This window comes from Neophocaena asiaeorientalis, unplaced genomic scaffold (genome assembly GCF_003031525.2).
Source record: "Neophocaena asiaeorientalis asiaeorientalis breed wild unplaced genomic scaffold, Neophocaena_asiaeorientalis_V1.1 scaffold476, whole genome shotgun sequence".
In the NCBI taxonomy this organism is placed as follows: Eukaryota; Metazoa; Chordata; class Mammalia; order Artiodactyla; family Phocoenidae; genus Neophocaena; species Neophocaena asiaeorientalis.
Window position 1 is genome coordinate 6,905,306 of NW_020172178.1, and position 14,747 is coordinate 6,920,052.

Here is a 14,747-nt window from a genome sequence, read left to right on the forward strand (position 1 = left end):
AATCACCAAAAAGAAAGAAAACCTGAATGGATGCACGAATGCGTGAATGCAAGAGTGAATGAGAAAAAAGATTTGCAGTGACCAAGGAGGCCGGTCTTGCAGGGGTGTTAGGATTCATCCAGTCCCTGGTGCCTGATCTCCAAGAGAAGGAAAGGCGGTAAAAAAAGAAAGGCTGAGAGACTGGTAGAAAAAAACAATTGAGATTGGAGAAAAAAATAAAACAATTTAAAAAAGGAGTAAAGAAGGTAATAAATTAGCAAGCCATGCAGTGAAGTCTGTGAGAAGGGACTGGTTTAGCACAGACCATCCACATTAATTCAAATCTCCGGCCCCGAAGTTGATAAACAATAAAAACAATCACATAAATAAATGCCTGAAGGGATAAATTCGCACATTCCATGAGAAGGTGAGAAAAAGTTTGAAAAATTATAGGAGGGACTGGGAGAAAGAAAGATGAAAGAAAAGAAAAGAAAAGAGACCTATGGAAGAAGAGGCACTTCCTGGATAAGTACTTACATATAATAAACAAATATTATTCATTAAATACAATAATTAGTAAGAGCTGAGGTTCATCATAAAGAAAGAATAAGTAGAGGGATGGCTGTGTGAACAAATGAATGAGAAGGATGATTTTGATTAATTCACGTCTGCACTCGAGGCTCACGGGAATAAAAGAATGCAAAAAAGAGAGCGGTGAAGGAGGGGCGTAGACAATTATGACAGGATGGATATTAGCAACAAAAACATATTGAAGGAATAAATCAATACGTACATAATTCTACGAGAGAGAGGGCCATGTTAGAACAAAAAAACGAGATGGCACCGCGAGCCAGGAATTATGACTGATTCAAAACTGGGCTCTTGAGATAGTTAAATAAAGCCTCAACCAAATCACCAGTATGAGGAATTAACAAACAAAAGCGAGCCCCACATGGACCGGTGCTGAGAAGGCTCCAGGAACCACAGATTATGGTTAATCCAATTCTGTGCACCTGAGGTCCATAAATAAAAGAATAAATATTGAAATAAAAGAGTGACAGAAAGAGTGAATGGACCCATGAACAACTGAATTAGAAATGGAAATGCCTGGAACGGCCAGGAGTGCGTTGCCCATGGGATTGTCACTCATCTCACTCCGGACACCTGAGGTTCCTAAGAGTGAAAAGATGCAAGAAAAAAAACAACAAAAAAACCCATCAGGGAGTCAAAGAAAGAGGTGAGGGAAGGCAAAGTGAAACAAAGTGAAAGAGAAAGGCGGGGTGGGGGAGGGACTAATAAAAAGCTAACGAAGATATGGGTGTGTCTGAGAGGAGGATGTGTTAGGATTAGGGATGAGGTCGTCATCAATCCTAATGATGGATGAGATCATCCAATCCCCCTTTTTAGGGCAAGGGAGGATGGAGAGATGAAAAAAAAAAGAAGTGAAAAAAGGAGAAAGGAAGGATGATAAACCTCCAACCAAGGTGATAAATGGTTAGTTAAAAGAGAGGTTGTCTGAGCAGGGATTATAATTAGTTTACATACGTACTCCTTAAATAGATAAATACATCACACCTTTCCAAGAATAAATGAAAAATAGAGGAAATACCCGACCCAAAGACAAGGCTGCATCTTCCAACCTTTTATCATCTTTATGTAATAAAATATATGCAATTGAGGTCCATAAATAAAAGAATAAATAGCAAAGTGTAAAAGGTGACTAAAGGCGAGGAAGAAAGATAGCAAAGGCAAAAAAACACATGGGCCAACAATGGTTATTTTGCACGTGCAGTTTTGACTAATACAGTTATTTCCCAGGAGACTGGTAAGTAAAAGAATACCCAAAATAAGAAAGAAAGCAAGGGCAAATGCACGAGTGCAGAAGTGAAGGAATGAATGAGTGAGAGGTGGTGCTGCCTGGACCAGGGACAGGAGGATGTCGCTCGCGGGAGCCTGATTTATCCTTCTGTGCACCTGAGTTTGTAAGAATGAAGGAACGGAAGGAAGAGTGAGAGAAAGGGAGAAATACAAAAGAAAGGAATAAGGAATCAAAATAATGTATAAACGAATAAATAGGAGAAGGGAGAGCTTCATGAACGAGGGGCTGTGATTAATCGAAAGTCGTGCTGTTGAAGTCGGTAAATAAAGGCGTCAAATCTAAATGAATGAACGAATGAGTGACTGGAAGAAATGGACGAATGACTGGAAGGAAGTGAGGGAGGAAGGAAGGAAGGAGGGAAGGAGGGAAAGAAGGAAAAAGGAAGGAAGAAATAGTAGGCAGAGAGGGAGGGAGGACTCTTCCAGTTTGGGGTCCCTGGGTTCCCGCCAGCCGAAGGGAGTGGGTACCAGGGAGGCGTGGCTCTTGGCATGTTGTGTGCTTGTTACCTGCACTTTCTTCGCGGGAGGAGCTGGCTCAGGAGGACCCTTGCCTTGGAGCGCCACTGTCACACCCTGGCTGTGGGGGCCATTTCACTTCATTGCTCTCATTCTCAGTTTCCCCATCTGTAAACTCGGAATGGCATCAGCTCCCCGCTTGGACGGATCGTGGGGCAGATGCTGTCCTGCGTGTTGGCAGTGCCCCGTCGGAAGGGCTCAGGCCCCGGGCCCTGCCGAAGGTTGTGGGAACTGGACGTGGGTCACCTGCGAGGGAGGCTTTTCCCGCCAGGGGGCAGCAGAGGGTCAGGGAGCAGGAGACCCTGGGGGCTGTGTGGGCCCCGCCGGCTGCGCTGTCCTGGGAGGGGCGCCACTCACATCCAGGGCCTGTGCAGGTGGCTTGGGAAGGGGGCCAGTAGGGGCCAGATCACCAGAAATCGTGTTCCCGCAACTTTCCGAAATGTGCCCGGGAGCCCACCAGCCCGGTCTTCTACGGGGTAGGCTGCCTTCCCTTCTCGAGTCAGGGGGTCCCGGGGCAGGTGCCTCTCAGCCCGGGGTTTGCAGAAGTGGTCCCAGGATCCCGGCCCCCTTGCCTTGGCATCCCCAGAGCCGGTTTCAAGGCCTTGCTGTCTTCTCGACTGTTTTCCGATGTACTCTCTGTATTTCGGCGGAAAGCGCGTTTGCACTGTGTGTTGTTGAACTTGTCCTCTCCCCTCCTGACCTGCCTTCCCCCGCCCCCCCCGCCCCCAGCCCCCAGGGACGCCCTGGTTCTGTGCAGTCTCCTTTCTCTGTACCGGACAGGATTTGTGCACTTGTGTGTTGTGTGCCTGTGTTTGTCTCTAAAAATGAGGACCAGAGGCCCTCTGGACTTCTCGATTCCTATTTGGGACATTAAAAAAAAAAAACTGGATTCCTAACAAGCGCCCTGAACAGGAGGAGCCAGCTTGGCTGGACCCAGGATCCGTGGCTGGGAGAGCGGGGAGCGCAGTGGGGGTCGGGTGCGGCTGGGGCTAGCGTTTTGCCTGGTGGGTGGGAGGTGCCATGTGTCTGGGCCACGTGAGCAGGGCCTCGTGGGCCTGAGGTGGTGCTGGGGCTTCAGGGCTCTACACGCTTATTAACCCTGAAGACACCTGCTCAGAGAGGGTCTCCAGAGAGCCCCCCAAACAGCCCAGGTGTCATTGTGTGGACCAGAGTGGGGGTGGCAGGGACTTGGGGCAGGAAGAGCCTGGGAGGGTCTTTTTGGAGAACGCTTGTGTGGTTTTAAAAGTCAGCTGAGGGTCGAGAAGACTTAGAAAGTATTGGGGAGAAGTTGGGGGCCACGGCCATGTGCACAGAGGAAATAGGGAGGGACAGGAGAGCAAACCTCTCGGGGAGCCTTCTCCCCAGGTCCAAAGGGCTGTCGAGGGGGTCACGTGGATGGAAATGGGCTGATGGGAGAATGCCCCAGGGGGGAGGGTGGGTTGGGATTGGATGAGTTCTGTCTGTTTAGGAATATTGAGGGCCTGAGGGTCATCGGGTCAGAGCTCTTAAGAGCTTGGGATCCAGCATTCTAAGGGTCTCCAGTTCTGAGATGCTGAGTTTCAGGACAGGGCTTGAGGGCTGTAGAAGCCGGGGGTGGAATTTCCACATGGGCCCCCATCTGGTTCTGTCCACGCTCGATCCATGAGGTCCAAGATGGGATCTCAGCACTCCTCTCTGATCAGGGCTTATCTCAAGTGTGTGTTTCTTCTTCTCACTCTTTGAAAAAAAGACAAATTTTGTCTGTTGACTTTGACCTTTGCATGCACCCCTTGCACAAATCCTTCCCCTGGTGACACCAGGAGCTACAAGTCTCCTTGGATTTCTGTACAACTCCCAACTCCCTCCTCAGGAAGCTTGGCCTCGGGGCTGGCCTTCCAGAGGGTGGAGGACGGAGGCTGGGCCTCTGGGGCAGATGGGCCAAGGGCTCCCCTGTGATCCTAATGTAAACGGTGTGGATAGCACATGACCTAGAGCAGGAGATCACCCATCATTCGACATGTCACCCGTCTTTATTTCTTCCCTTCCGATTCCTGTTTACGAGCACACTTTTTTTTAATGGACATCTGATTTTTTAAATGAGCGTTCATTTTTTAAACCTAATTGCCATTCTTCACCACATACACTTCTTTTTTTTTTACATCTTGCTTTTTCCACTTAATATTCCATCGTCAACATTTTTCTTCCTTCCATAGACTTCGTCACATCACTGGCTGCCTTGTGTCTCATTGAGAGGCTATGTCAATCATTCACATCAACCTGCTATTGTTACTATTGCTATGCATAATTCATCTTTTTTTTTTTAATGTTACAGATTATGCCACAGCTAATGGCTTAGCACACCCACTTTTTTTTTTTCATTCTTACCAATTATCTTCCCACACCTAGAAATGATCATGGTATGTCAGTTTCATGGTATGTCAGTTTCTCCTGCTAGGCTGTGAGCCCCTTAAGGGCAAGAAGCTTGTTGAATTGATCTTTGTATCTCTAATGCCTGAAATGTTGTAGATGCTAAATGTTAGATGCGAGGATGGAAGGATGGATGAAGATGTGAGTGAGTGAGTGGTTGGTTGGCTGTTAGAGGAGAGGAGGGAAGGATGGGTGAATAAAAGGATTGGTGAATGAACAAATGAACTTCTTAGGGTTGAGTCTGTTGAATGAAAGGCCAGGAATTTTTGTATGGATATTGACTAATAGCGGAAGGCTTACAGCATTTTATAACGTCCAGCGATGTATTAGCATTTTGTTATGATATTGCTAGTTTATCTCTGTTAAAAAGTGTTTTCTGTCATTTTAACTTGCATTGCTTTGATTACTAATGACGGTTGAACATTTTCACATGTGTTTGTTAAAAAATTGCATTTTATCTTCTGTGAACTGTTTGTCCAAGTCCACCGGGTCATGGCTTTGTGATGAGACTGTCAAGGATGGAACGAGTGTCCTCAGGACGTAGTGAGCCCTTCCTCACTGGAGGCATTCAAGGGGCAGGCCAGGCAGATACCCGATGAGGGTGGCTTTAAGGAGATTCAATTAGTGGGAGTGGGGTTGGCCTAGATGACCCTTCATTTGACTTTAGGATTTTGCTTCTTCCTGGGAAATGGGCATATTCCCTCTGTCAGCCCAGCAGTATCTAAGGCCACGTCCCCCTGGTGGGCTTGTGCATTAGTGGTTTATGAACTCCAACCTCATCCTCTATAACTCTTGTGGGGCAGGAATATCTCTTTGACCCTCCAGGCTCCAGAGAGCTGTGCTACCGTCTTGTAGAGTTCAGTGGTGGACTTCCCACCCGCCCCCCTCCCCCATTTCACCTCGAGGAGGACAGGCCCCTGCACCTCCACTTGCCACCTCTCAGCGCAATCAGCTGAGGCGATCAGCTGCTGTTTACGTTCCCGGGGTCCTGTGAGCAGATGTCCCCTAGGCCTGCGTGTTGGTCTTTGGGGTTTAATTGATTAAGGGGACATGTCGGATCAGGTCTGATAATGAATCCTCCTTCAGAAATGGGACAGTTCAATTCCGTGAGCCGAGGAGCAGAAGGGACCCCATGTTCTCCTCGGGCTTCCCCTCACGGCCCACCCCAAGGCTAGCCGGGGCTCAAAGGTCACCGTGGCCATTCGGGGAGGGCGCGTGACCCAAGGAGGGCTTGCCCCTGCGTTCCAGAACACGCTCTGCTCTCAGCTAAGGGCCGCATCTTCCCGCCGACCCTCTAATATAGCACCGAGTGCTGTTTGCCTGTATTGGAATTCCTCACCCACGTGTTTGCCCCAGCATCGAAGCTCGGGAGGCCAGTGATGCTTCCCGACATGATTTCGATCCATCCATCCATCCATGCATTTGGCCTACGTCTCCTGACCTGGCGCTTTGGTCTTTCCCTTTCCTGAAAGCAAACCTTTTCCTCTTGGGCAGGCTGTGTAGTGCCATGGGCTGTGGTTATGAAGTGAACGCCCTTATTTGTGGCTTCTCCCTCCGGGGTCACTGCTCTGAGCACGTCCCAGCTGGATGTCATCTGCCACCGTCACCCACACGGCTTCCTTCCCCGTGGCGCTTTCCCATGCATCACACACCGTGAGGGAACCAAGGCCGGGGTCCGAGAGCGGCCCCCCTCCCCCGCCCGTGAGCGGAGATGTCCCCCCACCCAGGCCACCCTGCCTGGTGCATGGTCCCTGTCATGAGCTTTGCCCTCAGCCTCCTCCCACCAGATGGCAGTGGTTGTAACTCATCCCTTCATTCTTTCATCCCTTCATTCGTTCACTCAGTCCACAAACGTTTGAAAAGATCCGCCGGTGCTATACTAGAGCTGGCTCACAGGACACATTCCAACCATCCCCTTTCCAAGGAAAAGATGAGCATGTTTGCCAGGGGCCATGTTTGTGTGTCAGTAACAAGGCGGGGCCCTTGATTTAGCTCCCACCCCTAGACCCGAGTTCTGTTGAAAGTTTGGTAGCCCTCTCCAACTTTGTTCCTCCCCAAACTGTTGATTAGTAACCGGCAAACTGTGTTTCTTGGTGCTCAGAAATCATAGCCTGTAGCCTCCAGAGGCCAGAATGAGAGCTGGGGGGTCTGAAACGAAAGGCTGATTCTGCCCGTGAGCAGGCTTTCAAGTCATTAGAACACCCTGATCTTGCACAAAGGGGAACTTAGAGTCATTCCTGTCCCTTTGAGATTTGCTAATTCTGGGCTCTATTTAGAGAAAATTGGGGAAGGTGATTGCTTGCTTGGATGGCAAGGATCGTGCCCCATGAGGGGTCTGCACAGAACAATCTTTTGGCACAACAGGGCATCCGAGGTACACAGCGCTTGGCGAACCCTGGATGCAGCCCCCAGCATCCATGCAGGTCCCAGGCCTGGTGGCATCCACCCCACCCCCACCCCCGCCCCCTGCCAACTCCAACTTAGCTCACTGCTACCTGCTTGGGACAAGGCGTAGATCTAGGGGCTCTACTGAGAATTCTGTATTTGCTTTATCGCCTTGGACAGTGGGGGTGGTGGACAAAGCCAGGACCCTGGAGCTGGACAAACGTGCGGTTTAAACAGATGGCGACAGCTTGAGTCTGTCTCCTGGGGATACCATGGCACACCCACCTCGCAGGGCTGTTGTGAGGCTTGATGTAACTAGGATCTTGAACTGCGATTCTGAAAGGGTGTGCGCGTGCCCCCAGGGGTGGGTTGGGGGTGGGTTGACAGGCCAGGAGGGGCAGCCTGATTCGGGCAGGTTAGTGGGAAATCTTTTTGTCAAACATGCAGTGGGTATTGTGGGAACGAACGCTAAATTTGTATGGCGTTCGAAGGTTAGATGGTTGTAATTTGGGCAGGAACCTTCATGCTGGGTACTGACGACCCCTTTGGGCAATGCCCTGGACCCCCTGGGGTACGCGTTCACACCTGTCTCCGGAATCGGAATCGGTTGGAAGGCCCCATCTGTGTCTTGCCTACCGCTGTGTCTGGCCTGTGGGCGGCACTTATCCTCCACGAGAGACCCCTCCCAGCAGTGTCCTCCCCCCAAAATATTAGGCACCAGCTGTCAAAGACACTATACCTCTCCCCACTAATGTCCCCTCACCCCATTCACAACATTTGGGCTCACATGTCAGCAGCCTGGGTGCCTAACACAGTACCAGGCCAGTGGTAGGGGTCACCTTCCATTTCTGTTGAAAGGATGGGTAGGTAGATGGTCAAATAACAAAATTGTAACCCAATGCAAGCGACGGTTGTTTATAACCTTTACTAAGAGATTGTATTTTGTTCCTAATTAACCTGTTAACAGTTGTTGTATCTCACGGACTTTTGTATGATGTGTGTTGTTTGAAAACCAGGACTCTTGCCTCTGGTGTCACTCGATGGAACTTTCGCTGTGCGATTAACGAGTCAGTGTTTTGTGTTAGAAATGAGAATCTGGGGGGCGCTTAACTAACTGTGTGGTGTTGGGCAAGTCACTCCTCCTTCCTCTCTGACCCTCGGTCTCCTTTTCTCTAAGCCGTGGGTCACCAGAAAGCTTACTACCTCACAGGGTTGTTGTGAGGGCCCAGGGCTGCTAATGAAATGCTGGCTGTCACTGAGAATGGTCGCGTGTTGGGGGCTGTCTGGAAGGGAACAGGGAAGCCTTTCCTAGTTCCAAGTGAATAAAAAGTCAGCCTTGATCTTATGCTAAGATTGGATTTCCAACAGTCAGTGGGATGTGTAAGGCAGAGGCCCAGCAGTTTGCAGGCGTGTAGCGATGTGGGCCCAGGGTAAATATTGGTTTGGTTCATGAGTGATGGCTCTTTCCCTTCCTCGGAGCCTGCCTTCCTCTCCCCTCGCATCCTGAGCTGCTTCTTGTCGCGTGCAGGGTGACTGCTCTGGGTTTGCCCTACCTGTCGCTGCCTGGTCCGTGGAGGGGCTTCTGCAGACGTCTGTGGGTGCCCCGGGGTGTTTCTTAGGGAGGAAGGCGGGGGGACAGTTTCGAGAGAGCCCGAGCAGGTTCCTGGGTAACATCTTTAGGGACTAAAACACCTTCTTCTGCCTTTTAAGGGAGAGGCCCGTGCTCCTAATTTCCTCCACCCCCTTCCTTCTTTCCCTGACTGTAAGGTAAATAAATGAGTCTTCAGCCCCCTCCATGGGCCTGGAACCAAACTTGGGGCTGTTCCACGCCCACGAGCTCCCTGCTTGATTGGCGTGTGGGCCCATTTTACAGATAAGCAAGTTGAGAATCGGGGACCGCGGAGCGTCAGAGCCAGGACTGAACAGTCTTCCATGAAAAGCCGTGGGGCACTCTTTCCACTTGGCCAGACAAGCCCTCCCGGTTACCGTGGCCAGCCTCTGTCAGCCCAAATGTGCCCCAGTGTGTCTCTGTCCCCATCACGTGCCTGGCAGTGCTCCCGTGGAGGTCACGCTCTCCAGAGCTCTGCCCTGCTCTGGAGGAAGTCCCAGGAGGCACCCCTGCAGGGGTCATTTTGGATCGGGGGTCTCCACGTGACCACGGAATTCCTTTCCTGGCCCTTGTCTCACGTGTGTGGGACATCAGTGTTCTGCTAGAACATCCCAGATTCCATCCCAGGTGGGCTTGAGCTGGGGATCTTGTTGAGTCCCTCCCTCCCGGCCCCTCCCTCTGTGGAAGCCTCACCACCCTCCTGGTTTGGCCTCTGCCTTTCACAGCTGCAGTGGGCTCTGTCTGCACCACGGCCACCCCATGTCCTTGAGAACTTGTCCGAAGCTCCCGAGGGGCGGGCCCCACTGTAGGGACAGGTTGGTAGGGTCCTCCTCTCGGTAGACTGTGGGCCTGTGTGTAGGTGTCTGCTCCCTGATGGACCTCGGTCCTGTGTGACCCAGGGGGAGGGACTTTCTCAGGTGCCTGGTGTTTTCAGGGCCTTGTCCTCTTGAGGGGGGCAGGCCTGGGTCCCTGCCTCTGGAGGGCAGGTAGGGAGTCGAAGCTCAGTGAGGTCGTGTCTAAGCAGCTCTTAGACCCCCTCCCTGACCCTGAGACCTACGCTTCTCTGACCCTACACCCCCTCCCTGACCCTGAGACCTACGCTTCTCTGACCCTACCTAACAGCCCTGCTGTCTGCACTAGTAGGTGCCTAATAGGCACTCGCTGACTGGTAAGGCAGGGTTTTAGTGGATGTGAAAAGCCGAATTGACTGTTGGCTGATGTACACGTTGAATCTGCATGCGTTTCTGTAAGAGAAAAAGGTGTGTTTTCTTGGCAAAGACTCTTCAGGGCAAAGCCTGAGGGTCTTTGTCTGAGCCGGGGGCTCACCCCAGGGGGCGGCCGCCGGACAGACCATCCTGATGGAAATAGCTGTCTTCTGAACATTGTTGGAAATATTTATGTCTAGAATAAAACTTTATTTGGGCTAAAATGTACTCCTATGTGTAGTGGTCCAAGTGATTTTTTTTATTAAGTACAGTCGATTTACAATGTTGTGTTCATTTCTTCTGTACAGCAAAGTGACTCACGTGTACATATATATGTTCTTTTTCATATTCTTTTCCATTATGGTTTATCACAGGCTATTGACCATAGTTCCCTGTGCTGTACAGTGGGTGGTCCTAGTGATTTTGATGACGTGGCATTCGGCAATTCCCAAGTGGGAGGTGTCCTGGCCCCGCCCATGCCCTCTCTGGGCCTCGGGAGCCCTCGCCTTGGGGAGGGGAGGTCTTTTACCTGAAAAGTCTTTGTCTGTCCTCACCATTGGTGACAATCAGCATTAACCTGTAAGGCACATGCCCAGTCTGGGATGCAGCCCTGGTCAGCCAGCAGATGAGGGGGGGATCGGACCCCAGACCTTGATTCCTTTCTCCTCCTCTCGCCCTCCTCTCCACCCCCTCAAGCTGAGGGGCGGACACTTACCCATTTGAGTTCTGGTTCTGGCATCACCATTTGCCAGCTTAGTGGCCTTGGGAGGGTTACCTGGACCACCCCGAGCCTTGGTTTTCACCCCTGTAGAATGGGTACATAATGACAGTGTCCGCTCTGGGTTTGCTGGCTCAGTGCCTTGCTGCACTCCATGTATACTGGCTCTGAGATCAAGGTCTGGGGCTCGAAGCCACCTAAGCACCTTTATGTGTGTGTGGCCTGGATGAGTTTGCTCACCTGTAATCCGGAAATAGTCACATCTACCTGGCGTGGTTACTGTCGGATTCAATGAGATTGTTCACGTGAAAATAAATGCTTCGTTACCCGGCCTCCCAGTTGGGGCTGGCCACAGCACCCTGCAGCCTGTGGGTCCTGGTCGCGGAAGGCCTGGGCTTTCTGGAACTGCCAAAAGGGGGCTGCAGGGTGGAGTGGAGGGCGTCAGGGGAGCACCCGGCCAGCTTTGGAGGGCAGCGAGGGAAGGAAGGGTTTGCTTTTCAGTACAGAGATGTAGCAGCTTCAGAGGGGACGGGATTGAGGTCCAAGTGGGCAGGATCAGGGAGAAGTTTTAGAAAGAGGAGGAAGCTGATAGTTTAGAAAACACCCAAGTTTAATTGGCAACGGGTTGGACAGGAGAGCTGGGGTGGGTTTTAGCAAGGCCAAGCATCCTAGATTTGGGTTAGTGAGTGGAGGACCATCAGAGGTTCCTGGTGCAGGGGGGTGTGATGCTTCTGGAACTCTCTCCGGGAGGGGGAGACCAGGTGTGGGGTGCCAGAGCTGAGGGGCGGCAGGTAGAGGGCAGGGGCTAGTGGCTGGGTGCTCACCTCGCCCCCCTGGCTGCTGGGGGCCAGGGCCCTCTCCCCGTGTGGTCCAGGCCCCTGAGCGACCCGTCTCCTAACCCTCTCTCTGCTCCTTGCCTCCAACGTGCCTGTGTGCATGAGAACTCGTGTCCGCCAGTGAGCCCAGGAGCGGGTGGCCTTCATCAGCACCTGTGTCTCTCTCAGCCTCCACAGCCACGGGGATACCTGCACGCGTTCCCGTGGGACAGGCCGGACCCAAAGACTCTGGACCCGGGCCACTCCCCTGCATGGACGGGCGCGTCCACCCCGCCTCCCCGCCCTCTGACTGATGGACTTCACTGATCTGAGTGTCAGACACGCGGGCTGGACCCCTCCCCACCCCTCACGAACCCTGAGACTTGGGGGAGCGCCGAGCCTCGCTGTCTGCATCTGTGAAACGGGATCGGACGCCTACCTCACAGGGCTGTTGTGAGGGGCATGTGACACGGTCGCAAAGTGCCCTCCCGGGGGCTTGGCACACCCTGCTGTGTCTCAATAAATGTGTTTCTTGCCTGAACAAAAACAGTGATGGATGTGCTACTAATCTGAGGCGGGGCGAACGTCGGGACGCTGTCTGGCTGGGGGCTTCTCCTCCTCTCGGGCCCGTCTGATGGGAGGGGCAGGGGAGCCAGCTCCAGTCCCAGGAAGCCACCTGTCCCCTGCCCACTGGATACTCAAGGGTGATGGGATGACCAGAAGCAGAGCTGGCCCGGGGGGGTCCTGAGGTGGATGCACGTTTGGATGGACTAACCTGGGCAGGTCCCCCTTCTTCTAACGGTTTTAGGAAGCCAGGCTTCTTTCCAGAAAGGAATATAGACAGGAGGTGGAGGAAGTCTGCGCTGGTCCCTGGAGCCCCGGAGGGGCCGCCCCCAGAGCCGCGACTCTTCCCGCCCCCGCCCCGCTCCTCACATATTCCCAGGGCCCTGGTGGGGGCCTGGTAGAGCAGTCATCCTGCTTAAGCTAAAGGGGAGCGGACGGCCGAGCTGTTCCGCTCCAGCCTGGCTGCGACCTGGGGCCGACACTCATTCCACACGTTGGCTACTGAGCAGGCCCTGAGGGACCGCAGAGGTAGAGCCCGAGATGCAGCCCCTGCCCCACTGGCAGGGCGCCGCCCAGCTCAAGGAAGCTCAGGCCTTCGGCCAGCAGTGTGTGGCTGGGGCCGAATGGGGACAGAGGGGAGCAAGGGCAAGGGAGCTTCGGACTCGAGTCCACGAGGAGTCCTGGGGTCAGCGCACCTGGCTTTGCCGGAGCAGATGAGCTGGACACGCAACCAGTGGGAGAGAGAGGCTGACCGCTGCCACTGCCACCGTCAATGCCACTGTCAACGCCAAAGCCGTGACAACCACCACCACTATGGCCACCTCCTCCTCTTTCTTTTTCCACCTTCCTCCTTCTCCCTCCCCCCTTCCTCCCTCCTCCCCTCCCCTCCCCACAGGGAGGGGCCTCAAGGGAACCTCAGGCAAGTCCAGCCATGACTGCACGGGGCTGAGCATGGCTCCTTTGCAGAAAGAAAGAACCACCTCGGGGGATCGTGGGCACATCTCAGCCAAGGAGACCTGACCCCGGTCCCTGATCAAGATGGAGACGCGGATGGTGCTGAGTGAGGGCCCAGGCAGCACTGAGATGAGAAGAAGACAGGCTCCAAGCGTGCTCAGCTGGATGAGTCCACGGCCAGCCAGGGGGCAGCCGAGAGTCCGGGAGAGTCCTGCATGCGGTGGGCCCCCAGCCTCTGATGAAGCTTGTGTGTCCAAACGAAAGTCCCCTTGATGTTCCGGAGCGGAGACCCCAGCTCCAGCCTCCAGTGAACCTTGGGCAGCCGGCGGGAGGGCCCCTGTGATGTTCCAGAGCGGAGACCCCAGCTCCAGCCTCTGATGAAGCTCAGAGGCCCATGATGAGGGGCCCCATTGATGTTCCAGAACTGAGACTCCAGCTCTGGCCTCCAGCGAACCTTGAGCCTCCAAAATGAGGGCCCCCTTGATATTTCAGAACTGAGACCCTAGCTGCAACCTCTGATGAAGCTCAGACGTGCAGAACTGCTGAGAAAGCCTCAAGGCCATGGGCTTGCCTGGGCACGACTGGGTGTGGCCAAGGTTTGACTTGGCGGGAGGTGGCAGAGGAGACTGTGCTCTCCACGCACGGCCTGCAGCTCTCTTCACTAGCGACACTGGAGGTACTGAAGCCCGCAGGAAGCTGGGTTCCAGGTGCATAAGGAGAGACGTGGAGCAGGGGCTGCTGGCCGGAGGAAGCGTGTTAGGAAGAGCCTGACAGCGGAAGTCATGGATTGCGGGCGGGGCCCTGCTGTCGGAGCCTGCCCGTGAGTGCGTATCTCGGCAGCAAACTGCCGTTTTATGCCTTTTAGTTGTGCCGGACTCATGGCTGGCTGCACACCAGACTTGACCCACGGGGCTGCCAAGTTGGCTGGACCCTGGAATGTAACCCAAGCTCGTTTCTGCGGCTTAGCTCCTCTCCCAGGGGAAGGTGCTAAACACCCACTCGCCAGCCCGGCATGAAGCCACACCTCGGGGCTGGTCAGATCTGGTTGCCTCTTTCCAGCAACGGAAGTCCGCTGAGGTTGGGACTGAGACGGGGCCAGGCCATCGCGATGGGTGGTGCAGATGGCATGGACAGCAAAGGAGGCCCCCCAGTACACAGGGACACGATGGCAGCTTCCCAGATGCAGCTGCATTCTGGGCTGGGACCCTGCCCCGAGCACCTTGAAGGTCACTGTGGCCCTTCAGACATTGGGTTGACACCAGACTGTCCACTAAACTGGAGAGAGATGGCAACGAATGAAATAAGGCTGAAAACATCGCCTTGTTCAGAAACCGTAAGAACGTCGTGGGTTGACACAGTTGAAGTGATGAAAAGTGTCAACGTTGGGAGGAGAGAACGCTGAGTGTGGGCCTGGATGTGCTGACTTTGAAATCTTTAGACTGGGAGGTTCTGAGGATCTGATATCATCATTTATGCCATTCAGACATAGCTACAATAATATATCCCAGAAACGGACTTATTTTCTGCAGTTGGAGTCTGCAGGAAAAGGGAGCAGCTAGCAAGCGTTCTTGAAAAACACATCCTAACGATGCCAACATCATTTTGGTGATATTTCCTGGAAATTCATTCGAATTTGAAACTATGCACACAAAAACTTCTTTTATGAGTAACTGGAACTCGAGACCTGGGATGGAATGGAGGAGAAATGTGGTCTTAGA